This window comes from Macaca nemestrina, chromosome 1, assembly GCF_043159975.1.
Source record: "Macaca nemestrina isolate mMacNem1 chromosome 1, mMacNem.hap1, whole genome shotgun sequence".
In the NCBI taxonomy this organism is placed as follows: Eukaryota; Metazoa; Chordata; class Mammalia; order Primates; family Cercopithecidae; genus Macaca; species Macaca nemestrina.
Window position 1 is genome coordinate 45,172,281 of NC_092125.1, and position 27,097 is coordinate 45,199,377.

A 27,097-nucleotide genomic window follows, 5' to 3' on the forward strand; every position below is an offset into this window, starting at 1 on the left:
CACCTACTGTCATAATAATTCAGTGTAATAAATCATCCCTAAAGCTGATTGCTTAAAGCAACAATTGTTGATTCTTACTCATGCATCTTTGTGTGGCTGGTTGTCAGCAAAATTAAGCTGGGCCCAGAAGAGCTTCTGTCAATATAAAGAATGGGTCCAGATCTATTCTATGTATCTCTTCTACTTCTTGGGCCCATGGGCTACTCAGAGTATGTTCTTTTCATAGCAATGCTAGATGTAGATAGCAGCAAGTGCAAATATCAAAGGTAGTCAAAACTTCTAACTAGTGTTGCATCTCATTGGCCAATGCAAGTCTCATGGCCAAGTTCAAAGTCAAGGACCAGGAACACACCGTGTACTTCTAGTGGGAGAGGTATGAAGTTATACATTAAAAAGTATGGATACTGAGACTATTGTAGACCATAATTCAATCTATCACAGATATTCCAGGTGAGGAATTACATGACCAACTTTCATTTTAATAGGATAATTCTGGCAGCTATTGAAAATAGACTGAAGAGAAGAAAGAAGATTTGGAGGAATATCTATCCCAGATTGATGATGGTGGCTCAGATCAGGTTGCAGTGCAGATGGTGTTTGGGCCTCAGAAACTGATATCCCAAAATATGACATTTTGACATCCTGAGCTGAGGAAGCCTCATGGACCCTCTGACCTTCCCCACCTCCCACCATCTCTCACAAAGCCTTGTTCTCTGAGTTCCTTTTGCTGCCTGAAGTCTGGACCACCAAAGAGAACAATTATTTTCATTTCCCTCGATCTTATCTTCTTATCTATTGCAGAAAAGAAGACCAAGAACTAACCATACCTGAAAAGACCCTTTTATAACATAATGTCTGTCTCTCAGACTCTTTCAAATTCCAGAGAGAACTATTTACCAGTTAAACTATGTTCTCCATTCATTCATTCTCCCTAATAATCATTTATTGCTCATCAACAGAATTTCTCTTCTCCCCACCTCCCCCAACCTGTTTTGTCAGGATACAAGCCCCCATTCTTTCTCCAATCTCAGGATGGCATATAAACTTGTATACCTCATTGGGGAGTTCTGTCTTCATTCTGGAGTTTTCCATGTATACATGTTACATATATTTGTAGACTTTTCTCCACTTAATCAGACTTATACAAGTTAACATTTAAGAGAAACTTTGGGGGCCAAGGGCCTAGTTCCTAAAATGGCAAGGAATATTTACATTCAGATTATCTTTTGAAATTGTAGCACACCTGTTATCAAAGAAAAATTTCACCAAATAAATTAAACATGCAAGGAAGACTTCATTCAAAACTATTGCAATAGGGAAAAAAGATTGAACTTAATCCCACTGAAACAAAAGGTGAGAGAATTTTTAAGCCCTGGAATGAGCTAGTGGAAAAGTGCTGGAGGGTGTTATGGGGAGAGGTTGGTCAATGTGGCTAGGTCGTCTGTATTTGCTAATTCAGCTCCTGTCCTCCACTGCAGTCTGGAGAATAGGGGCACTATCTCCTTTGATGGTTACATTTCAAAAGGATGGCTCCCAATACCTTGAGAAAGATATTCCTAAGTTGTAAAATTAGCAATTGTCTGGGAGACGATTTACCAAAATTTCAAGGGGGCAGAGAAAAAGTTAACAAATTACAAGTTTTATAAAGTGATTACTCTAAGAAAAAAAAGAACAAGAGGCTATAATCAAGCAAAAACTTGCTTGAGGTTTAGTCAAGCTGAAGGGAAAGTTTTGGCCATCTTGGCCACAGTCACGGTAAGAGCATGGACTTGTCCTAAAACTGCCCAGATTGAATTCCAGCTCCTCTATTTGGTAACCTGTGACCTTGGAACAGTTGCTTAACATCTTTGTATCTTAATTTTCTCATCTGTAAAATGGGGATGATGAAGTGCCCAATCCATAGGATTATGCAGGAATTAAAATAGTTAGTATGAATGTACAGGTTTCATAACAATTGCTGGCACGTAATAAATATTAACTAATTATTCTTAAAGTGAAGACAACAGATTCTCCTGAGTAGTCAGAGATCAAGTACAAGAGAAAAAGAAGAATTAAGGATAACTTCAAGGTTTTTGCTCTGAGCTACTGAAAAAACTGAGCTGCCATTTACTGAGTCAGGGAATGTTATAGATACAGGGTTTTATTATATTAGGAAATGGTAAATTCAATGAGAGTTCAAGTTTATGAGAGTTCAGAAAAAGGATTAAATTAGGTAGTGTAATTTATCTTTCTTCCTTACTAAAATATATATTATATATTATATTTTTAAAGTTCTTAATAGAGTGTTAGGAGACTTTAATATTTATTTTTTCCTTTAACATGTTCCAAACTAACCATCAGTAACTATAGGCAGAGGGATTAGATAATAAATCAGTCAAGGATATTAGTTATTGTAAGCCTTAATCACGAGGAACAAAATGCTGTGAGAAACTATTAGAAAAACGTTTGATTGTTAACCCTAACATGAATTTATTTGTGCCATTATGTAATTACTCTTACTTCAGAAAGCAAACCATTTTCTTTGAATAAAGAAAGGTAGAATGTTCTACCTACAAAAGCTGTGCCTTGTTTACTACCATATCCTCAGCTCTCAGAGCAATCCCTGCAACACAGAGAATACTCAACAAATGTTTATGGAATGAATGAAACCACAGGATGACACTTTATGTTTAGAGGAGTTGTGTACAAATGAATATGCTTTTGTAATACAGTGAATTATTTGATTTGAAGCATGTGCAATTTGGTTAACCTGTAATTTGCCAACTGATAGATCAATATATTAAAATCCTCAATTTGAGGTTTGCATTAGCATTTTTAGGTAAGGACATGGTCAGCAGCGTAAATTTCATCCAAACCTTTAATAGAATTACAGCACAGTAATTGTACATTAATGAATGCATTAAGAACAATTGCAAAATAACAATGGGGTGTTACTTCATTTAGATCAAATAGTTTACATGATATAAATGTGGCATGGTTTTCTTTTGGCTAAGGATTAAATAATATGCTTTTGAATAAGACTTTCTTTCCCTAGTAGTAAGCTAATCTTATCAGATTTATCTTTCTTTTTCTCTCTCCTGTCTCTTTCTTCCTTTTTTTTTCCTTCCTTCATTTTCTTTTTGTCAAAAGAGAGAGGTTCGAGACCAGCCCCAGCCAATATGGCAAAACGCCATCTCTACTAAAAATACCAAAATTAGCTGGGTGTGGTGGTGCAAGCATGTAGTCCCAGCTACTTGGGAGGCTGAGGCAGGAGAATCTATTGAAACCAGTAGGTGGAGGTTGCAGTGTACTGAGATCGCGCCACTGTACTCCCGTCTGGGTGACAGAGTGAGACTCTTATCTCAAAAAAACAAAAGAGAGAGAGAAACATTTTGATCTCTGAAATGGGAACCAAAGATACAAAGTTGGAATAGAAAAAGGTTTTTAAAGATTCATAAAGTCAGAATTTTATTGTGAATAATAATATGCTTATTTTCTTATCACCTGGATTCATAACTTCTTGGAAGAAACATTGTTAAAATATTTCTTTGTAAAAGGAAAAGTGTGTCCATGAGTATGTTACACATGTGTTATTTATCTGAAAAATTATTGTATAGTTGCATTATGGTGGAATTATTTAATCATTTGGGATTTTGTTAGACCAGCAGTTATTCTGCCCTTTATTTTTTATTTATTTATTTATTTTTTTTTTTGAGACCGAGTCTCACCCTGTCACCCAGGCTGAAATGTAATGTCACAGTCTCAGCTCTCTGCAACCTCTGCCTCGCAGGTTCAAGTGATTCTCCTGCCTCAGCCTCCTGAGTAGCTGGGATTACAGGCATGTGCCACCATGCCTGGCTAATTTTTTGTATCTTTAGTAGAGACAGGATTTCACCATGTTGGCAAGGCTGATCTTGAACTCCTGACCTTGTGATCCACCTGCCTCGGCCTCCCAAAGTGGTGGGATTACAGATGTGAGTCACCACACCTGGCCTATTCTGCACTTCCTTTAAGACAAGAAATCATATGGAGGAGAATAACAAGAACAAACACAAACAAAATAGAAGTCCTGCTGGGATCTAAATGTTTGTGTCCCTGCCCACTCCCTAAATTTACTTACTGAACTTCTCTTTCCAAAGGCAATAATATAAGGAGGTGGAGCCTTTGGAAGGTGAATTGGGTGGGGGTAGAGCCCTCTTAAATAGTATTAGTGTCCTTAGAAAAGAAGCCAAAGAAGGATAGACTTCTTATCCCTTTTACCATGTGAGGTTTCAATTAGAAGAAGGCTGTCTATGAGGAAGAGAGTGCTCACCAGACACCCAGTGTGCCAGCCTCTAGGTCTTCTACTTCTTCACCTCTAGAACTGTGAGAAATAAATTTCTGTTGCTTATAAGTTGCCCAGTCTTTGGTATTTTGTTATAGCAGCCCACACAGAAAACAAACAAACAAAAAAACACTACAAACAATTACAATTCTGGTAGCATTTTGCTTGCTTAATAGATGTTATAAAAGTTTAATTAAAACATTATATTTATTTAATGATTGGGAGAAGAGAGATTTTTTAAAGAAGCAAAAATCAGATTTAATATTTTTTCTTGAATATTGGTATAATTTACTTTGTGTTTGCTTCTTGTATTAGTCTGTTCTCACACTGCTGTGAAGAAATACTCAAGACTAGGTAATTTATAAAAAAAAAGAAGTTTAATTGACTCACCATTCCTCATGGCTGGTGGGGAGGCCTCAGGAAACTTACAGTCTACCGGAAGGCACTTTTTCACAGGACAGAAGGAGAGAGAATGAGTACCGGCAGGGGAAATGCCCAACACTTATAAAATCATCATATCTCATGAGAAGTCACACATATGAGTACAGCGTGACTTTCTATCATTACAACAGCATGAAGGAAACCACACCGATGATTCACTTACTTCCCACCAGTTCCCTCCCATGACACATGGGTATTGTGGACTACAATTCAAGACAAGATTTGGGTGGGGACACAGCAAACCATATCACTTCTCAACAAATTCTGCACTAATTGAAGTTTTCTGCTCTAAATTTTTTTTTTTTTTATGAGTATACTAGAGCTATTTTGGCTTCATTTCTGATTTTTCTTGAGAAGTAATGTATATTCAGTGTTAAGTCCTGCAGTCCTTCAGCCTCTTTATTAAGTGGTTAATGATTTGTAAACAAAGTTTAAAAGTGAATTAAGGAAACCCAAAAGCCTTGTGAAAAATTATTTTCTAGTCTGTTCCAATGTTTTGAAAATTTAATCTAGGTAGGGGCCTAGGATTGATATTTTATTCTACAAGCATTTGCATAACATCTTCCAAGACAAAAACCTTAAAATTTCAGAAATATTGTATTCAATTGGGTTCTGTGGGCCTAATTAACAAGGTCTATTCCAAGTCAAAACCTTTGATTTGTGGTCAGGGAGAGCTATGATACAATTTTCTTTATGTCATATACTTTAAATATACTTTAAAGTATAAATTTCAGTTGAAGTCTGATACTGATTACCTAAGAAAAAAAATTAGAATCAATTATGTATTTTTGTTTCTTATGTGATATTAAAATATTAGATAATTTTACTTATATTTGAGGTTTGATAATAAAATATTAATAATATTTATGATGTATAAGAAAAGAATTTCTTTTTAATGTATTTGGGCTTATGCAAAAGATATATTAGAAGAAACATAAGAAATTTACATAATTATTTTTATTCTCTCTCCTACTATGCTCCATTGATTACTTCTTTGTCTACCCAAAAACTGTGTGCTTTATGAGGGTGAGGATTATGCTTATCCATCATTCCAAATTAACAATTTTGCTATTTATTTTAATTCTCTAGTTAATCTTTTTGACATCTCATTGCAACCCAGGTATGGGTTAAAATATTTAGGAATTCAATTTCTATTATTTTTATAGTTGCAATCAGATTGATTGATATTAATATTCACCATTCCTTCTTTCTCTATTATTTGTTGCATATTCTCTGATATGCAAACAGTTACAGGATTTACATTAGGCTTTAATGTATTCTCAAACAATTTGGTGAGTTGTTTGGGAATTCTCATGGGTCAACAAGGTTGTTCCAATAGTATCACTCAGCACTTAAACACTCATGAGTTGATGAGCTATTATTGTAGTAAATACTTCACTCCCATTACTGTTCTAATTAATTTCCATGAGGATATTTAGGTGGCAGTTGGGTGGTATAGGGTTGGGAAATCCATACTCTTTATTTTATTATCTTTTTCTTTTTTAGTTATATTCAGTTGCTTTAAAACGTTATAGATTTTCTAAGCCTTTTAAAATCAAATTTGTAAAGCGGGAAATGATCCATCTCTGTAAAAAGTATATCTAAATATTTAACTGATTAATAAATAATTAAGACACTTTTCAGAGTAAAATATTGTACTGTTAGTGCTGTAGATATGCGTTAGAGAACAAAGCAAAATGAAGATGTCTTGCCACGCAAATTTAGTTGTTTACATCTAGTGTAGTGTGTTAAGACACAAGTAATGTATTGACTTCCATGGGTCTTTAGGCACCAGGGCCAAGTTTTAGTCAGTATCTTCATGTTTTCATTAAAACATGTTTCCCTTGCAAAAAAAGTGTTTTTTTTTAAGAGGACAATAAAACAGAAATTTAGTGACCAGATTGGTTAAAGGCCCAGGGGATCATATATCTCAGTAGCATTCATGTATTTCAGTAGCATTGATTCTGAAGAAAGAAGTGTTTTACATTCAAAATGCAGAAATTTTTGTTTTAATTAATTGGTTTTTTTTTTTAATTCAACACATTCCTCCTTTAATTTATTCAATGAGGGAATGGGATTATATTAATTAGCATATCTTATATGAAATTTGCAAATGATATAAGCTTTTCTCGATATTATTTGATTAATATGCAAGCAATCTGAAAATGGATGCATGGTCATACCAAGCTTCTCAGAATAGGAAAATCAATTAACTAAACAACCAACCAACCAGTCAATGAACCAAAAGTATTTTTAAAACTTTGGAAAGTATTTTTTTAAATTACTGATTTTAACTTGATTTATGGGGATCAATTGAAATAAAGGCAATATGAGTTTAAGTAGAGTATGTACAATAGATTATTTCAACTTTAAATCACTCATATTCCTTTTGTGGCTGAAATCTTTTGGCTACTATCTTGGATGACTATATCTAGACACAGTGCTTTTAATAAAGCTATTAATCTAACTGGAATATAAACATGAACATTACTGATTTTCAGAGTATGCACAATAAACCTTTTGTGTCAATGGCAACTTTAATCATAACATGTTGACATGACACGTTATCACCATATATTAACATGGTGCAAAAGTCATGGCAAAAACCGCAGTCACTTTTGCACCAACCTAATATTTATATTTCTTCATGTGTAACTAATATTTCAGATAAGGAAAGCATAAATAAAATAATGTGTCAGATGTGGCAAGGGTGAAAAAATACATCCCCAAAAATGTTAAATCAATTGATGACTAGTTTTCAGTAAATGGAAGGGTTACTTTTACTCTCATTAGACATAAGAAACGAACAAAAGCAATTCTTTTTTCTTTAAATCACATTTTAGAGAGGTAGAAATTAAAGGTGTGATACTGAAGATAAAGTTTAAGTCAAATTATGTTTCTAAAAGACTATAAGAAAATGAAAGTCATGATTTAAGAACATCAAGGTGACGAAAATTCTTTCTACTAAGGAGTATGTTAACAACAGCAATGTAACTCTGACAATACACGCTATAAATCCTGAGGACCCAGTGTTGGCAGCATAAATACAATATGTTATGAAGCTTTGCATATTGTGTGTGTGTGTGTGTGTGTGTGTGTGTGTGTATAGGGAAGGGTAATTGTGCCTATCATTCAAAAGAGAAAAAACTCATTTTTTTCATTTCAAAATCAAAGTAAAATATATGGAGATTGTTCTATACTTCACTGGTTAAAAACTGCCTGAAACTAATAACCCACTTCAAAAATTTTTGCTGAAAACTGTTTCTACTTTTATATCTCAGCACTGACAAATATAACTGATCAGTTAACTACTGAAAAATGCATATACACACATAAGCATACAACATGTTTATAGATGGTATTAGTTCAGTGTTTTATCTTCGTTAAAGACTCCTTTTCTATTATTGGATCATTCTCTATATTTTCATACCAATTTTTCTTTATGAATGAAATTTTTGTGTGCAGTTTTTCAAGTCTGTAATAAAATTCTTGTTAAATAGAGTTCATTTTAACTTGCCTAAGGCTTGGATAAAAGGAATTATAGCTATCTATATATACCAATCCAGATATGTATGTATGTTTCACAAATTACGTTTTGGAGGCAGACATAGAACTGGGAATTATCTTTAAAACCACACTGAAAAGGATACATAGAGGGATATAGTGACTATCAAACTCACTTTAATGCCCATTCTTTTTTTTTTTTTTTTTTTTTTTGAGTCAGTGTCTCATTCTATTGCCCAGGTTGGAGTACAGTGTCATGATCTTGGATCACTGCAAACTCCCCCTCCCGGATTCAAGGGATTCTCGTGCCTCAGCCTCCCAAGTAGATGAAATTACAGGCATGTACCACCACACCTGGCTAATTCTTGTATTTTTAATATAAAGAGGGTTTCACCATATTGGCCAGGCTGGCCTTGAACTCCCGACCTCAAGTGATCAGCCCTCCTTGGCCTCCCAAAGTGCTGGGATTATAGGCGTGAGCCACTACACCAAGTGTAGTGCCCACTCTTATAAGGAAGTTTTGTTTTGGGAGATTGACTCTTAGAAGTAGCCCGTAATTTCTGTGATATAATTTAGTACACAGATAGATATGATCATAGTTAGGTGTAATATTTTTCTAACTTCAGGTTTCGTTTTCCACTGTTGATTTTTGGTGGTTTATTCAAGGTTAATTTGACCGTGGAGAACAATACAATATTACTTATTCTGAGGATCAATACATTTTACATAAAATAGCAGATTTTTAGGATCTAAGTAACTCCCTCAGTATGTGGTGTAGATGATAGCCATCAGAAAATTAAGGCTAATTTCTATGAAAATAAATAAAGTACTAGGAGTCCCTGGACTCTATTCCTAAGAAATCTCATCCCAAACCTCCAAACCTTTCTCTATAGGTTTGAATTATTTACTTTGCAATAATAAGATGAAGAGTTGTAAGGATTCTGACTGTCTAACTTTAGGGGATAAAATGAATTAATAACACAAAGTGTCAACAACTCTATCTTGAAAGATACATGCTTAAGATTAACCATTGCAGGAGACAATACTGAAGATAAGATTCATTCATTTCCATTTATTCCACTTGAAATGCCATCTGCTTTTCTTCATTTGCTTTTCAGAGCGAGCATTCCTTTCGCATCAGTGTACTGTCTGACCACAGTTTAAAAAGCCAAAGTGAAAACTACACTGTATTTCTGTTGAAAATGTTTTTATTGATTAGGTAGTTTGGGAATAGTGTTGACTTATAGAAAGTGTCTGCATTGTCAAGCCCAAGATTTAATTACACGGTAACCACTTTGAAGACTAGCATAGTTTTTAATTTTCCCCAATTTCTGAAAGTTAAATTGTCCATCCCAAGAAACATAATGTGTAGTGAGTTTAAACTTTTCTTACCACAAGATTTTACTTATGTTATTTATGAACTATTACAATTATAAACAATATCATCAATCTGGACCTTTTAATGCAGCATTAATCCTGAATTTCCTAGTAACTAGGAATTTATTAGGTTTGAAGGTCATTTTAGAGTGGATTAAGGTTATCTATGTGATTCTAACTCAGATATAGGAGGCCCCTGCTGGGCCATTAATGGAATAAGTTAAATCTTTGCTTTCTACTCAGAGTCTATGTAAACACAGAACAAACATAAGAACTAACCCCAGGCAATGACCTGATACTGTTTTAAGAAAGCATTCTTCCTTATTTTCTAGAACTCAGAAGTGATTCTCTACTGAAATGATACAGTGTGCCCCAAAGACATTGCATGAGAACAATGGTAATGGCAGGACTCTATGCCCTTGATTTCAGAATGCTTTTTCTAGGAATGAACTATATGTGTCTTTTTTATTGAAAATGTTGGACTAGCTACGTCAAGATGCCTTTCTGTTATTTTTTTGCTATTAGTCAATTATATTAGTTTTATGCTTTTGCTTTATTTCATAAGATTATTTCACATTAAAGTAGGTAGAAAAAAATAGTAATTGTCATTGAATTTGATCCCCTATTTAGTAATTTCCAATTTGCTTTCCCACAGAAAATCTGGCTTATTATTTTTTCAGAAATAAACTGATTATTCATAATTGATTTTTATAAAACTAGTCATGATTAGAAATTCAAAATTGGGTATAATATAGTTATTATTATGTCAAAAATAATGGGGAAAACTCTGTTTTTTATTCCCTCATTCAAAGAACACTTCTGACACCAAGTATTTGGGTTTTTTCTACACCAACCAGCTCCTCAACCTTTCAGACACTCACAGGATGTTTTACCAGCCCAATTCTCACACTAACTACCTGGTGTTAGTACAGACCCCACAGGTTAAGGTCTCAGCCCCACAAGACTGCTGCCTACTTCAGACATTGCAAATAGTGAGTTTCCATATTTCTGCCTGAGTTGGCAACAAACAGGGAATTCCTATGACTCCTTCCTCAGGTTCAATAATTTGTTCCGATAGCTCACAGAACACAGGGAAAATTTAAATTTGGCTGCTTTATTATAAATGATGTGGATACAGATGAACAGCCAGATGAAGAGGAACATAAGCAAGGTCTGGAAGGGTCCCAAGCACAGGAGCTTCTGTCCCTATGGAGTTGAGGTGTGATATGAATTAGCTGTGTCCCCACCCAAATCTCATCTTAAATTGTAGCTCCCATAATCCCGACATGTTGTGGGAGGGACCTGGCAGAGGTAACTGAATCATGGGGGTAGGTTTTTCCCATGCTGCTCTTATGATAGCGAATAAGTCTCACCAGATCTGATGGTTTTATAAAGGGCAGTTCTTCTGCAGACACTCTCTTGCCTGCCACCATGTAAGATGTGCCTTTGCTCCTCCTTCACTCTCCACCACGATTGTAAGGCCTCCACAGCCATGTGATACTGTGAGCCCATTAAACCTCTTTCCTTTATAAATTACTCAGTCTTGGGTATGTCCTTAATAGCAGAGTGAGAACAGACTAACACTGGGTATGCCACCCTCCCAGCACATGTATGTGCTAGCCAACCCAGAGTTTCTTGAAAATCCATACTTTAAGGATGTTTATGGAGGCTTCATCACATAGGAATAGTATATTATCAACTCAATCTTCAATTCTTCCTTTCATGAAGGATGGAGAGTGGCGCTGAGATTTCCAAGCTCCTATTCCTGATGTGGTCTTTCAGGTGACCAGATCCTATCCTGAAGCTATCCAGAAGTTCATCTATAGTCACCTCACTCGAAAAGACACTCCTATCACTTATAAAATTACAAAATATTTAGAATTTTTGTGCCAGGATCCAAAAACAAAATATTTTAAAAAAAGGATGCTCCCAGCATGCCTATCACATAGGAAATTATAAGAGTTTAAGGAACTTTGAGCCAGGAAACAAGCATAAAAACCAAATACATATTTCTTATATCACAACTTGTAATACAAAACAACCTATGTTTTATTATTTGGCTTACTTTTAAGTGTGAGTAAAGCAAAGCCATATATATATGCATGATGTGGTAGACAGCAACTGAGAAGGGTGTTATTTATTCTTCTGAAGATAATTAAATACACTGGAGAAAACATATTGACTTCTTTGAAATAAAGTGTGGTAGGAGAAATAATGGCTGCCTCCTAAATGCCCACACCTGTGAATATATGACCTTGGTGGCAAAAGGAACTTTGCAGATGTAATTGTAGCTGAACAGTCTAGCCTGGAAATGCATTTTACAATTGTTTTTTCCTTTTTCTCTTTTTTCCATAGTCTCAAGATATAACCTTGGAACTTACTGCAGAAACATTATTTTCTTCTCCTTAGTCTTAAAATATAGCCTTGAAATGCACTTTCCTTGAAACACCACATCCCTCTCTTTCTCACCCCCCTTATACCATGCACATTTTTCTAACTGTGTGTTGGTGTCTATTTATGTTCTTACTTAGAAGTTCCAGAGGCTAATCTTAAGACAAACCAAGCATAGAGAACCAACTCCAAAATCCCAGAGATTACCTTAAGGCAGCTCGTCAACATCCCGGCTATTGTTGAGGTGATACCAGCCAATGCTCTTGGTAGACCATAGCTTGAGATAGCCACTAGAACAAGACACGCAGACCTTGTACTTACCAACCCTTCCTAATGTCTTCCATGTCACGTTTTCCTTTTAAAGTCCCTCATTCCAGCGTAAGGCTTGAAGTGGTTACTTTGGATGTGAATTTGGTCACTTCCTCGTTACTAGTTTTGGTAAATAATGTCACTTTCTTTCTACAACACCTCACTCCTGTTATTGGGTTGAGTTACATGATTGAGTATGGACCTTCAAATAAGAAAATTATTCTGGATTATGCTGGCGGATCCAATCTAATCATGTGAATCCTTAAAAGCAGAGAACCTTTCCAGTTTGGGTCAGATAGAAAGATGTGAAGATGAAAGAAGTATTAGAGAGATGCAGCATTGCAGCTTTTGAAGGTGAAAGAAAAGGGCCACAAACTAAGGAATGTGGGTGGCCTCTAAAAGCTGGTAGAAGCAAGGAAACCAATTCTTGTTTACAGCCCTGCTGACACCCTGATTTTAGCCCTAGGAGACCCACATATGACTCCCAAGCTACAGAACTGTAAATGACACATTTTGTTTAGATCATTAACTGTAAGATAATACATTTGTGTTTAGACCATTAAAGGTGTGGTGATTTGTTACAGCAGCAATGGAAAATGAATGCAAATGTATTGTTTTATTAAAAAAAAATACTGCCTTTCTGATTTCTCTCCTAGTTTGGATGAATTCTTTCATTATTAAAAGAGATTAATTTAATCAAGTTGTGCTATACTGATGTGTGTTGCAGAAAGCTTATGATATTCTAAGTAAAAAGGTGTTTTTGTATATTTGATAAATCCTTCAAAACTTAGGGAGATATAAATACCTCTCTTTTTTCAGTAGTATCTACATTTTCTTTACTAACAGCCTTGTTCTTTTCATTAAATGAAGAATATTATATTATCAGTGACAGAGTCACACATCTTTTAGGTTTTCCCAGCAGTTATAAAACTCTTCTACCCATCATCTCAGACTGCTGATTCCAACTTTTTCCTTAAGCATTATTGGTTAATACTTGAGGCTTTTTTTCCTCAACATGAGATGGACAAATAAAGGCTACCTAGCAAATTCAGTACCAATTTTTCATTTCTTCTTCTTTTTTATTTTTTCTTTCTATAATTGCCTCTACTATTTCATTTCTAGTTAGTAGAAATAATCTAATTAGAGAGACAAAATTGATGCTGCCAGTATCCAGGACCTTCCACTCCATAGCAATACAGGAAGGAGCAGTGTAGGCACATAGCAATGTCTAATATTCTTTAAAGAACATTCTCATGGCATCCTTAGCCACTGTCAGTTCCACTTGGATCAGTAACGAGGGCTGAGAAGCACCTCAGCCCTCTCCCAGATGCACACAGTGTTTCCTAAATGCCTAGGAATCTTTTTCTTGCCTACTTAATACTAGTCCACCAAAGTCTCTAAAATGGTTTCATTTTATTTCAAATGTGTAACAGGAAAAAGGTGAGAATATTGTCTGAAATCCATTTGATTGCACAGAATAACACATTCATTTTTGTGTGGCTTATATCAAATTCAAGCCTGTAACCTTAGACTTGTCAAGGTAGGGATACCCTTTCTTCCAAAATGAATGTTAGATTTTGGTTTATGCTTTCCAGATAATTCTTTTTAAACAATTATTTCTGATCTTAGTTCTGAAATGACTATCTATGCAGATAAATAAAAATACCAGAACTTATATTTTGAATGTAGTTCAAATAATTGATCTAGTAGTGAACTATGCAAATAGTAAGAATCAATGCATGTCAAAAATTTGTGTCTGATTTCTACAAGTCTGCTGTAAAATGTTCTTATCAGAGCAGTAAAAGCTCTACTATAAAAAACAAAATTAACCTAAAAGCATCATGAGTTATGAAATTGACACATATAAACACACACACACACAAGGTTAAAGGGGAAATGTTTCTAATTCCTTCACAAACTCAATGTTGTATTGACAAGACTGTTCCATGTGTTAAATTGCTGTCATCTGTAATTATTATATTATGAGCAACAAGGTAGCTTTTACATCACGTAGAGGATTATGTTAAAAAAAAGACCTAAATAAACTTACAACAATTTTTGTAGTGAGCAGAGAAGTACGTTGAATACAGATAGCACATTTTACAACATTTTGCTGAGATATTAGCTTAATTTTTCCTTTAGCTTTTTCCAGAATGTGTGTATTTTATCTAGAAAAATGATGCATGTTTTTAATTTTGGTGACATGCTATATTGATGCAATGCTACATGATTAAGAATTTATTACTGTTATGTGCTGTAACACTTTAGGTGGTGCATAAAAGGAGCCAACTAGCTTCCAAAATCCACTGCTTCCTAATTTAGATTCCTGACATGATGCTCTGTTGCGAAATGCAAAACATATTGCACTGTCTTGTGAATTATTTTTTCTTTGTTAACAAGGTCACTCAAATGTAGTGTTTACAAATTGTGAATTGTGCTTAATATATTAAATAATGACTAAAAGTTGAGAAGTCAAAAGGTTGCTCTTTACATTAATCTACCTTTTAAAAAATTTGTGTTATTTTATTGTCATTACTTTCTATCCAACCAGGAAAATTCTGCTATATTTTTATTTTTGTTTTTATTTTCATTTTAAAGTTCTATTGCTATAAAAATAATGATAATAACAATATTATCTTCAATAATAATAATCATAGTTCACACTTACATGGCACTTTTTATGGTTGAGGAACTGTTCTAAGCACTTCACATATGTGAATTCAACTTTCATAATTACTTTAAGGTCATTACTATTATTATCCCCATTTCATAGGTGAGTCTGATCTACAGAAAATAGAAAAATTTGTTTAGTTTCTGATTAATGGAGCTTGCATTTGAATCCTAGTATTCTGGATTCAGAGTCTATGCTTTTAACCCCTATGATAAACCTGTTAAAAATAATTTATGTAAATTTTTTCATATGAAAAAGAGTGACAAAAATGCTAATAATTTTTGAAATGTTTTGGATCTGTTCTAATGATTTGTTGACAATTTCCATAATAAATAGTAAATAGAATTTATGTGAAATTTTGTGAAAATATACAGAATCCCCTATTCTCCTCTTATTCAATACCTATTTTTATAGACCTCTAGTATTTTTTATTCTGCGGATGTTACTTCCTGCTACAGACTACATATTGCTTTCCGAGGAAGGTTGTGTTTGCTGAAATGTTAAGTAATCTTAAGCCATAACAAAGTTTATATAAATTTCCCATGAAGTGAAATGCATTTGTCCTCTGGAGTCCCAATGTTGAATGAGAGTCACATCGACATTTGTAAGTTTTCTAAAACTCTTTCAGAACTCTAGGATGGACACCATCTAGGTTCGCTGACTCACTGTCCATAGCTTCTTTACCCTATGAGAAACATTTTAAATGGGTAAAAATAAATTGGGAAAACTGTCATAATGGAGACAGGTTTGACTCCTTTACTCAGTTTTCAGTCTAACTTAACAAACTCTGTGGTGGGCTCTTGTGTACTGTGACTTTACTGGAGTATGTTGGGGTATTGGTACCATTGAATCAGATGTGGAACAAGAAGAGAGCTGGGCCAAATGGTAACCTCCCTGGGCCAAGGAACAGGAGCTGGGATCAAACAACAGTGTTGCAAGCCCTGATCTCACCAAAGGCAGCCAAGAAGTCTAATGTCCAATACAAACATTATTGAGCTTAGACATGACTTAGATATGTATTAATACTGAGAGGGCCACCCTAGTTAATGGAGCACAGTGACAGAGAATCTGAACACAGATAGTATTACAGGCAATTATAGGCCTGTGACTGTAGTATATACTTACAAAGCTAAAAAAAAAAAAAAAAAAGGACATACAAAAAGCTGAGCATAATGTCAATGACCAATTAAATTTTCTGCTCCTCAGGACTAGGGTGTTGACTGAAATATCCTGTAGAATGATCAATCAGAAATTAGAAGGAGGTGAAGCAGACAAGGTCACTCTAATGGGAAAAAAGGTAGAGGAGGGCACCTGCCCTGTTCAGATGTCTATTTACTCTGACCACTCAAATACCCTATCTTTACCTGTAATATTATCATCCTCCTAAATTCTAATCATTCATAATATTAAACTCAGGAAAACAAAATTATAAAATCAAAAGAGGTCTTCCATAAATAACATCTAAAGCAATAGAACCTATTTTCACTATTAATAAGGGTCACAGGATTATACTTTCAAGCCTTTTTAAAAGATTAATTCTCTATTGATAAAATAGCATTGTTAACATTTTTGGTCCTTAATTTATTATTTTGCTAAAAATAAATAAAGCGTATTTGAATTAAGATTAGATATGGGCTTAAGAAAAATGCTAAGAAATTTTTTATGAATATAAAATGTATCTTTTTCCCTCTGAAAATAGATTCTAGGGTATCAATTCATTTTTAGCGGGACAATCTTGCTGGAGATTATAGAGAAAAGGTCAGTTTTCTGCCAAATTACTTTCATTATGTTGTCCAAGAAGGCAAAAGACAGGTTAATTTAAAATTGCAATTACATCTTTGCACCAAATACATCTGGATTAGAAATAACAAGGAGTTTTTTTAAGTTAAAATTTTGAACCAGCGAAATTAAGGTAAATGTCTTTAAGGCTGTCTTTTATTTTAAGTAAGCATCCAATAAGAGCTTATTTATCTGAAATTAAAATGTAATACTTTTGAAATAGCTGTAATTATAAATAACTGATTTTAATGGCAAATTACAAATTCAGTAAGAATATTTTGATATGTATTTTTATTATGTAGATTTATTTCATGAAACATTATTTTTTGTTAGGCAGACAATTACATTTACAATGGAAGCAATATTCTTGTTGATTACTCAGTAGAAGTTTGCATTTTATTTTACTAAATAATTTGTCTTTAAATACATTTTTCCATGATATTCCCTATTAGGTCATTTTCTCCATACTAATAATAGATTTTCATGGAGAGGAGAATATTTGTGGGTTGTATTATATACTGATGCCTTATATATTATGTTGTCTCAGTTATCAGAATAGAAACAGAAGTTCAGGGAAGTTTAATTTACTCAAATCACAAAAATAGTAAATGGAATTCTCGGAAAGACTTATAATTAGATCTGTCAGATTCTATACGTGCTCTCTTGGCCCCATGCCCTTCGGAGACATTTTCTTCCAGGTCACTCCTGCTGTCCTGGGTAGCCAGGGATGCCTGTGTGCTGGCTTCACTACTGCCCGGGCAAGGTTCTCAGCCTGTGAGAGAAGTTCCAACAAGGCTGTCACCCAGCATTTCTTCTGAAGCTAGTAAGGATGCATGAAATCCCTCTAGCCAGAGGCAGAATAGCTTGGTCTGCACTGTGGTGCACTGTTCAGTGAAGCAGTTTACTAATTTTAGAGCCAAGATTGTCTACCTGAACACCGGGGATGGAAACCTCACCTCTCTGTGTATCATAGCAGGACTTTGCCATTTTACCATCTTCATTAGCATCACTTTACTGTTGAGGGACCCTCCTGCCCAGAAAAATGATTTGTTCATTACAGAAACTTCTCAAAGACCCTCTACCCCTCAATAGAAAGTATCACCAGAATCAAAGCATCAGAGGTCAGTTTTCTGTGAAATTACTTTTGTTACATTGTCCCTGAAAAAAAAAATTAAATTACCATTTCGGTTTGAACCCTAAAATTATTTGAATGCCTCCACCAATTTCCGAATGATTGTATCTTAATTCTTACCTAATCCTAATCAAGCCCCCTTTTGGAAACACCTGTCTTAAATCAAATTTCCAATTTTCAAATTTGTGACCTTGCTGTCTCTTTTTTGATACACTGGCAATGCTTTGCTTTTGTTTCTGCAATAAGCAATAAATTCAGCTTTGCCTTTTTCAGTAAGTTGTTGGTGATATCTGGGGAGTCAGCTTGTGACAATTTCAAACACACAACCCTTTTCTTACAGGTGTATTCATATATTGCCATCTGAGAAGAGTTCTATCTCTTCTGACTTGCTGCTCATAGACCCAAGTAGAGTTGCTTGTCCCCATTACAGAGCCAACGTCTGGAAGGCTCATGTTTACTAGCCATAGCAAGCAATTACCTGGGCTGCTATATTGAGAGCTATGAAACATTTGCTGGAAAAGGTCATTTTAAGGGGAGGCATTTGGGGAGAATGATCTATAAGGCAAAATAAAATTCTGTATGAGCAGGTGCAGGTTAGAGGTAATATAATTTTGGTGCCCATATTAAAGGTTGTGTTTGTGAAGTCAGAGACTGCTGAAATGGAGACATTTGGAATTTGTATTAGGCATCATTTAGCTTGTCTAACTATAGTTGTGTAAAACAAACTGTGAAATTCCCCTTCTGACACAATGTCTGATTCTTATACTCTTTTTGCTGTCTGTCACATACCTTGAGATCTCTGAGTGTGATACAATATTTAGGCCCTTCCTCTTTCTTTCTTAGCTCAGAAACATTTCCTAAACCATGTGCCACAGAACACTCAGATATTCTGGGTAATCTTAATTGATAATAAGGAAAATATACAATATTATATGTCTCTTTGTGAGATTCAAATGGAAAATTCTGTCTCAATTTGAGATTGAGAAATTCTGTCTCAGTTTGAGAAAATTCTGTCTCAAATTTTGAGATTCAAATTAAAAATCTGTCTCAATTTGAATTACAAAAATAAAAATAAATTTTGTGTGAACTGGCATGTTTTAGAAGTATTTGAAATGCCTTAAATTTTTGTTTTTCCTAGTGATATCTTGCTGACCTCTTGTGTCTCAAGTGAAGCAGTTTGGAAGTGCTCCCCTAGTCTGTAAGGACAACATTAACAAACCTTATCTCTTGTCTCTCTTTCCACATTATAACCTCTTAATATTCCCCTAAATTGAAATGTCTTTTCAAACTTCCACCCGCTCTGCCACAAGCAAAATATCAAACCAAAAAACAAACAAAAAACGTAAGGCAAGGTTCTCTTCTTTTCGTGTTTTTGCCACCATTTTGTCTTCAACATTTTTAAATTTTTTGTTTATTTAATCCACCTCTTAGTATTTAATCCACCTCTTAGAAAATTACTCTTGTAATCTTAATGAGGTCACTTCCCTAAAACCAACCAGTATTCTTTTGATGATTCTCCTACGGCCAGTAGTTCTCATTTAAATATTGTCCCAAAGATTTGAAATGGTTAAAAACAGTCTAATAATTGAAGGCTACTTTGTACCCAAATCCAAAAGTTTACTAACTGCTCTGTTGCCTATCATTCATTATATCCAAATACATTGCCCAATACAGCCAATCAAAGATTCTGCAAATAAATCAAATGACAACATTGAAATTCACTATTAGAGGCCAACATAGACATTTCCAAAATTTGAATATAAATTTTCTATTATGAAGGTACCAGGAAAATATACAAACTTAAAAATTATGTCTCTTGTCAATTTATAGAAATTTATAGGCTTCCAAATAAAAAGGAATCAAAATTCAAAATTAAATTATTTTTATCTTTTGTGAGCCTGATGAAGCTAAACATTATCTTGTCTTATTATTCACAATCATAGCTACAGAGGTTCTGAATATTTACAAAGAGATGAGAGTTCCTTTAGCAACTTTGTACCTGGGCTGTCTTTCATAGAAATAATCACAATCCCTTCAAGACCTCAGAAGGTATAGATCAAGGTGGAATCTTTGATGTGTTTCATTTCTAAGAACAGCCAAAGAATTAGAAGGACATACAGGATTATCAAAATAGTCACAAGCCTGACCACTCAACAAATTTAGGCTACAAACTTTCTGGGGACTGATTCTTAGTTCCTGGAGAAAATTCCCAATCAAAATTATATTCAAAAGCCTCCTCCATAGTTTTACCAATGATCACGGCAGAAATGTAATGATAGTTACGGGAGAAAGAGGACTGAGATGTCCCTGGTATCAGATGATAGTCAGATATAGAGAGATCACAACACGTAAATCTGAAATCAATTAGTAGAAATCTCCATAAACAGTTAAATTTGACACCGCCTGGGGAAAATTAATTATACATGGGTAGGGGCAGCAAACAACATTGCTGATGTTCTGTCAGATAATAGCATTAAAATAGTGTTGTCTTATTGGAAAGCATAGATATTCAGTGTGGTCCCTGCTGTTGTCAACAGACATGTTTCTTTACCATTCCACTATTTAAAATCTTGTAATTTATCTTTCTCCACGGACTTCTGTGACACTTGTACTATAGGACTGGGACATGGAATCTATCAAGTGACATAGTCCTCACAAAATAATATTTTAGGACTCAGTATTTTTCTGTAGCATAGCACATAGGTATAGCCAGTGCCTGCTAGGATGGAATTTCACAGTTTTCTTTTAGTTATGCTTCTTTGGTCAGCTAATGCTTTTGAGGTTTATTCATGTGGGTGCATATACCATTGCTTTGTTCCTTTTTATTGTTGAAAAATATTCCATCATAAGGAATTACTAAATTTTGTTATTCATTTACCAGTTAATAGACATTTGGATTGTTTTCAATTTTGGGCTATTATTAATAACACTGCACTGATTATTCAAGTACAAATCTTTGTGTGGACATGTTTTCCTAACCCACCAAAGAGTAAAACTACTGGGTCTTATAACTTTTAAAAAATTGAAAAACTGCTTTTCCAAAGTGGCTATACCATGTTACATCCTAGTAACGTATAAAGATTCTACTTTTTCTACATTGTTATTAGCATCTATTTCAAAGTATTCTATTTGAACAATGTAGTAGGCACATAGTAGTATCACGCTGTAGTTGGAACTGTTGTTTCTGTAATGATTAATGATGTTTAGGACCTCTTCATGTGCATATTTGCCATTTGTATATCTTATTCGATTAAATGTTCATCCAAATATTTTTGTCCATTTTTTAATTAGATTGTCCTCTTATGGTTGGGTTGTAAGAATGTATTATATATTCTGGATAAAAGTCTTTTATCAGAAATATGTTTTTCAAGTGCTTTTTGCTTCTCTGTGGCTTATCTTTTCATTTTCTTAATAGTGTCTTGAATAACAAGAGACTTAAATTCTTATGAGGTCTGGTTTATTATTTTTATTTATTTTAAGTATTATGCTTTTTGTCTCATATTCAAGAAATTTTTTCTTAATCCAGAGTCACAAGGGTTATCTTCTTTGATTTATCTAAGAGATAGTATAGTTTTGCACTTAAATTTAAGGCTGTGATCTATTACAAGTCATTTTTCTTTGTGGTGTGAGGTAAAGGTCCATGCTTTTTCTTTCCTTTTCCCTGCAACGTGAATCTCCAGTTGCTCTAGAACCATTTTTTATACTATCCTTTCCCCCATTTAATTATGTCGGCACTTGTGTTGCAAATCAATTAATCTTATATATGTGTTTATTTCTGTTCTGTTCCATTGATCTGTGTGTCTACCTTTATGCCAGTACCACATACTTGATTACAGCTTTCAAGGAAGCTGTGGAATCAGGTCATGTGTCTTCTAAATTTATTCTACTTTCTTCAAAATTGTTATTCTAGGTTCTTTATATTTCTAGCTGGTCAATTTCTATTAAAAAAGATATATTTGGAAATAATTATCCTCTTAATGATATTTAGTATTCTAATTCAACATACTTTTTTGTTTATTTAGGTCTTTAACTTTTCTTGTTAATGCTTGGTAGTTTTCCATACATGGATCCTTCATTTTTTAATTAAAATGTATCCCTAAGTAGTTTATTTATTGCTATGAAGGTTTTAATATCTGAAAACCAATTAATGTCATATGTAATATTAATAGAATAAGGAATAAAAATATGTGATATGAAGGTTTTAATATCTGAAAACGAATTAATGTCATGTCATATTAATAGAATAAAGAATAAAAAATATCATCACCTCAATAATCTCAATAGAAGCCAAAAAAATTGTAAAAATTAAACCACACATATATTCATGACAAAAACTCATTTTATATTTTATTTTCTGTATACTATTGTGAATGAAAATGTTTTCTTAAAAAATTAATTTTTTATAGTTTTGGATTTTTCATTACTAATATATACAAACATAATTTTGTAAAATTTTGTTTTCATTTTTAATTTAATTTTTGATTTTTGTATGCTTATCTTGCTACCCACAACTTTGATGCTCACTTCTTTGCTCTAGTATTTTTTTTTCTTTTTTAGAAGTGTTAGGGAGTAAATTATTCGGGGTTTTCTATGTGTAAGAACACTTTTACTGTGAATAAATGCACTATTACTTCCGGGTTTTTAAATCTGAATGGCTTTAATTACTTAGAGTTTCAATTGGCTAGAAACTTCAGTACCAGTGCTGAATAGAAGTTGGAAGAAATAGTACTGACTTATCCCTGCTCTTATGGGGAAAGCATTTAGTCATTTACTATTTGCATGATCTGTGCTATAGTTGGGTTTTTTTTTTTTTTTTTCAAGATGACTTTTACAAGCTTGGGTAAGTTCCCTTCTATTTCTAGTTTCTTGGATTTGTTGAGTTTTTGTCATTAATTGATGTGTGTTTTAATTTTTTTTTTTTTTTTTTTTTTTTTTTTTGAGACAGACTCTTGCTCTGTCGCCCAGGCTAGAGTGCAGTGGCGCGATCTCGGCTCACTTCAAGCTCCACCTCCCGGGTTCACGCCATTCTCCTGCCTCAGCCTCCCGAGTAGCTGGGACTACAGGTGCCCACCACCACACCCGACTAACTTTTTTGTATTTTCAGTAGAGACGGAGATTCCCCATGTTAGCCAGGATGGTCTCCATCTCCTGACCTTGTGATCTGCCTGCCTGGGCCTCCCAAGTGTGTTTTAATTTTTTTAATGTTTTGGCATCTATTGAGATTATTGAGATGACCATGTTTTTATTATTTATTCTATTACTATGACATGTAACATTAATTGGATTTCAGATATTAAACTGACATTGCATTCCTGGGGCAAAACTCACTTGACCATGTAGTATAATCCTTTCACAAGTTGCTAGTTTCAATTTTCTAATATTTGTTAAGGGCTTTTGTATTTATGTTCATGAAGTATATTCGACTGTAGTTTTCTTGTGATATCTTTGTCTTGCTTTGGTGTCAAGTTAACAAAATGACCTCACAAACGAGTTGACCTCATAAAAGTCATTGTTTCCTTCTCTATTTTTTTGAAAATGTTTGTGTAAAATTGGTATTTCTTTTCTTAAATGTTTTCCAGAATTTACTAGCGAATCCATCTGACTCTGAACTTTCTTTGCAGAAAGATTTTTAAGAATTAATTTCTTTGCTTGGTATAGATTTATCTCATTTTTTTTCTTTTGCTTGAATCAATTTTGTTATTTTTTTCTTTCTTGAAGTTTGTATTTTTTATCTAACTATTCAAATTCTCAGCATAAAGTTTTTCAGAATGTTCTCTTAAGCTACTTTTAACTTCTGTAGGGATTGTTGTGAAGACTTCTCTTTTGTTCCTGATTTTGGTAATCTGTAGTTTTGCTTGTCTTACTAAATCCTTATTTAGATTTTGTCTTATGAGGCTCTCCTGTGGGTTTATGCTAAAATCATTATGTCTGTGTCTGCCAATAGCATCCATTCATTGTTCAAATAATTCTTATTCATCTTCATGCAGGCGATATGCTTTTCTCAGGTCAATATCCAATAAGGGCTGCTTATATTCAGTCTATTACTGTTCTGCTGGCTCCCCTTTCAATATTTCTATTAGTTATGTTTTTCTATTAGTTAGTTTCTATTAGTTTTCTATTAGTTAGTTATGTTTTACCCTGGAGTCTTAAGTATACAGGATTTGCAGTCTTCTAATATAAACAAACAGGACACCTGCAGGCTCATCTATAAAAACTGTATCACCTTGAAATTCATCCAGTGATTATTTTAATATGTTAGGACTCTTGGGCATGGGGCCAACTCACAAAACTGTTTTCTCCTTGATCTGCAAAACAAAATTTGAAGTAACTGACTCATTACTATTTACTTAGGCCTGATACTAACAATTTATATCCAGACTTACTGGGATATTCCAGTATACTTATAACTCAGCTGTCTTGGATTGAAAAGTAGCAGATTATATTTTTCCTACAAAGGCATATGAAGATCCATTCTCATGTAAACTCATTTATAATGCCAGGCTACACTGCCTCCTGAAGATCAAGGTCAAACTGTATCAGCCCTTAGATGTAAGGCCTGTGTGTTTCCTGAAGCCTGTGTTCAGCAAGGAAGATCTCAGCCTTTACAGAGAACTGGTAGTGTTTTCTGAAATGCCTACTCATTAGCTCAAGAATAGGCTAAATATACCAAAGGACAATTACCTTAAGACAAGGTGACTGATATGGTTTGGATCTGTGTCCCCACCCAAATCTCAGTTTTGAAGGTGGGGCCTGGTGGGAGGTGATTGGTTAGTGGGGGTGAAGTTTCATGAATGTTTTAGCATCACGCATCCTCAGTCCTGCACAGTGAGTGAGTTCCCACAAGATCTCGTTGTTTAAAAGTGTGTGGCACCTCCTCCCTAACTCTCTTGTTCCTGCTCCTGCCATACAAGACTTACCAACTCCCCGCCGTCACCTTCTGCCACAATTGTAAGCTTCTTGAGGCCTCCCTAAAAGCCAAGATACCAGACTCATGCTTCCTGTCTAGTCTACAGAACCATAAGCCAATGAAGCCTCTTTTCTTTATAAATTACTCAGTTTCAGATATTTCTTTACAGTAATACAAAAACAGACTAATACAGTGATGTTCCATGTGCCTGAAAATTCAATGAAGACCCAGCTGTTAAACTCACAACTACAAAAATACAGTCGCATCATTGAATTACAGGCATATGCAAACTTCCCACATAGCCTGCATTGATGAAGTATCTCCAACATTTAAAGCCTTTTGATCAAGCCTCTGCCTGATCTCCTCTTCTCATTTTATTACTCTCCAAATATCCGTCTTATGATTTCCATTTTCAGTGTGCCAAATCTTAACACTTTTTAAAATGTAAACCACTACTCTCACAAACTTTAGAACCTCTTTCCTCCTGTCTTCACTTTTCCAAGGGGGGAAATAAGGTCTTCGTAAGTTTCATAGCATGAAGGAGCAAACAGAAAGCATGCCCTCCCTGTAGGCAGGTCGTCATGAATCTCACTGAAAAAGAGAGAATGGGGCTGGATGAGAATCATATTAATTTAGTCCTCTCTCTCTAAAGAGGAGGAATTGAGCAAAGGAAGCCAAGAAATGTTTGCTGAGAAAAGTCTCCCTATATGGAAGAAGACGTTAGGATTGGGAAAGAAACATTCCTTCCTAATATAATTTGTGGTCTCAAATTCTCACAAATAATTTTACTCTTCCCTTTTTGAAAGGTTGCCAATCTTCAATTCTGGGTAAATCCCACCGTTGACATTTTATGTTCTTGTTTTTAGCCTGGAAAAAAAATCTGTTAGGAAAAAAGAACTAATGAATACACTGAATCATTAACTATGTTTTTGGATTTTGTTTCTGTGATAACGTTTCATTCTCTAAAAGATGTCTATACTGTGATTATTATTATTTGCCTACTGCCCTTCAACTGTATTCTTTCCTATTGTGGCTGATTTCCTCAGTAGTACTCAGTATTTACACTATTCATCTCCAGTTTTAGTTTGCTACAGAAATCATTTGAAACATGTTTCATTTTCCTCAAATACCCAGGTACTGAAACACACACCTCAGATGACTTTCATTTCCTCAAAAGTTTTCGCAGCTGCCCTTTTCCTCCTTTCTCAGAGAAGGGGGTTATTTTCCTGTTGTAAAGTCAGCCCCTTCATGAATGGCTATATCCCCTTTTATCTTCTTTTGGTCCTTCCACTTCCCTCTAAAAAGACAACCATTCTAATGTGCTAAATTTGCATCTCTTTTTTTTTTTTTTTTTTTGCCTTGTGAATTTTTGACATATGGCATTTTATTGCATAATCTCACTTTTTCTTATTATTTTCCTTTTAGTGCTGCTTGTTGCTGATGTTTCTGCCCAAATATCATGAAATGTGGAGAAGAAAGAACGCTCACGTGTGCCCTGGAGACTTTCCTTTTATTTTTAAACATATACATCATGAAATTATGTTACAGTACATTTCAACATATTCAAAATCATGTCATAAAATGAATATTGTGAGAATTATTGACAATTCTGAAAAAGCTTGGGTTGTTACTCAGTTAAGATGTAAAAGAACCCACGGGTTATTTTCCTTTTCTTCTTCTATGCCTCACTGTAGGTTCATTGTTACCAGCGCTGTAAAAACAAAACAAAAAAACAAAAAACTGTTTTCGATAATCAGGTTCAACCATCTCTCCCTACTGCAAAGGTTTGTTAAAAACATGCTTCTGGCAATGTGTAAACCTAAATACAATGCAGAGTTTTCATTATCCTACAATAAGAGCAACTGCCTGAAAATAAAGCCTGCACAAAGGAGGGCAAAGCCAAATTGTGGAGAGAGAATGAACGTGAAAGAAGCACAGAGCCAGAGGGACACAGGCAGCCTCTGGGTCAGTGTGACTAGTGGGCCTGAAGCCGGATTCCTTTCTTTGTCTTTTTAGTTTTATGAGTTAATGAATTTGCTATATTTGCTAAAACTGGCTTGAGTTGGCTATTTAACATTTGAAAATAAAGTGTGCTGGAAAACAGAATAATGGGTAGTAAGAGGGAATGTTTGAAATTTGAAGACCCAAAATGTGGAATCAATTAAGTCAAAATAGGGTGGGCAACAGGGAAAGTATCTTTTCCTCAAACTGGAAATTCTTGATAATCTTTTTGTAAGAAGCAAAGTGTTGATTAGACCAATGATTATTGTGTTTTTGAAAACA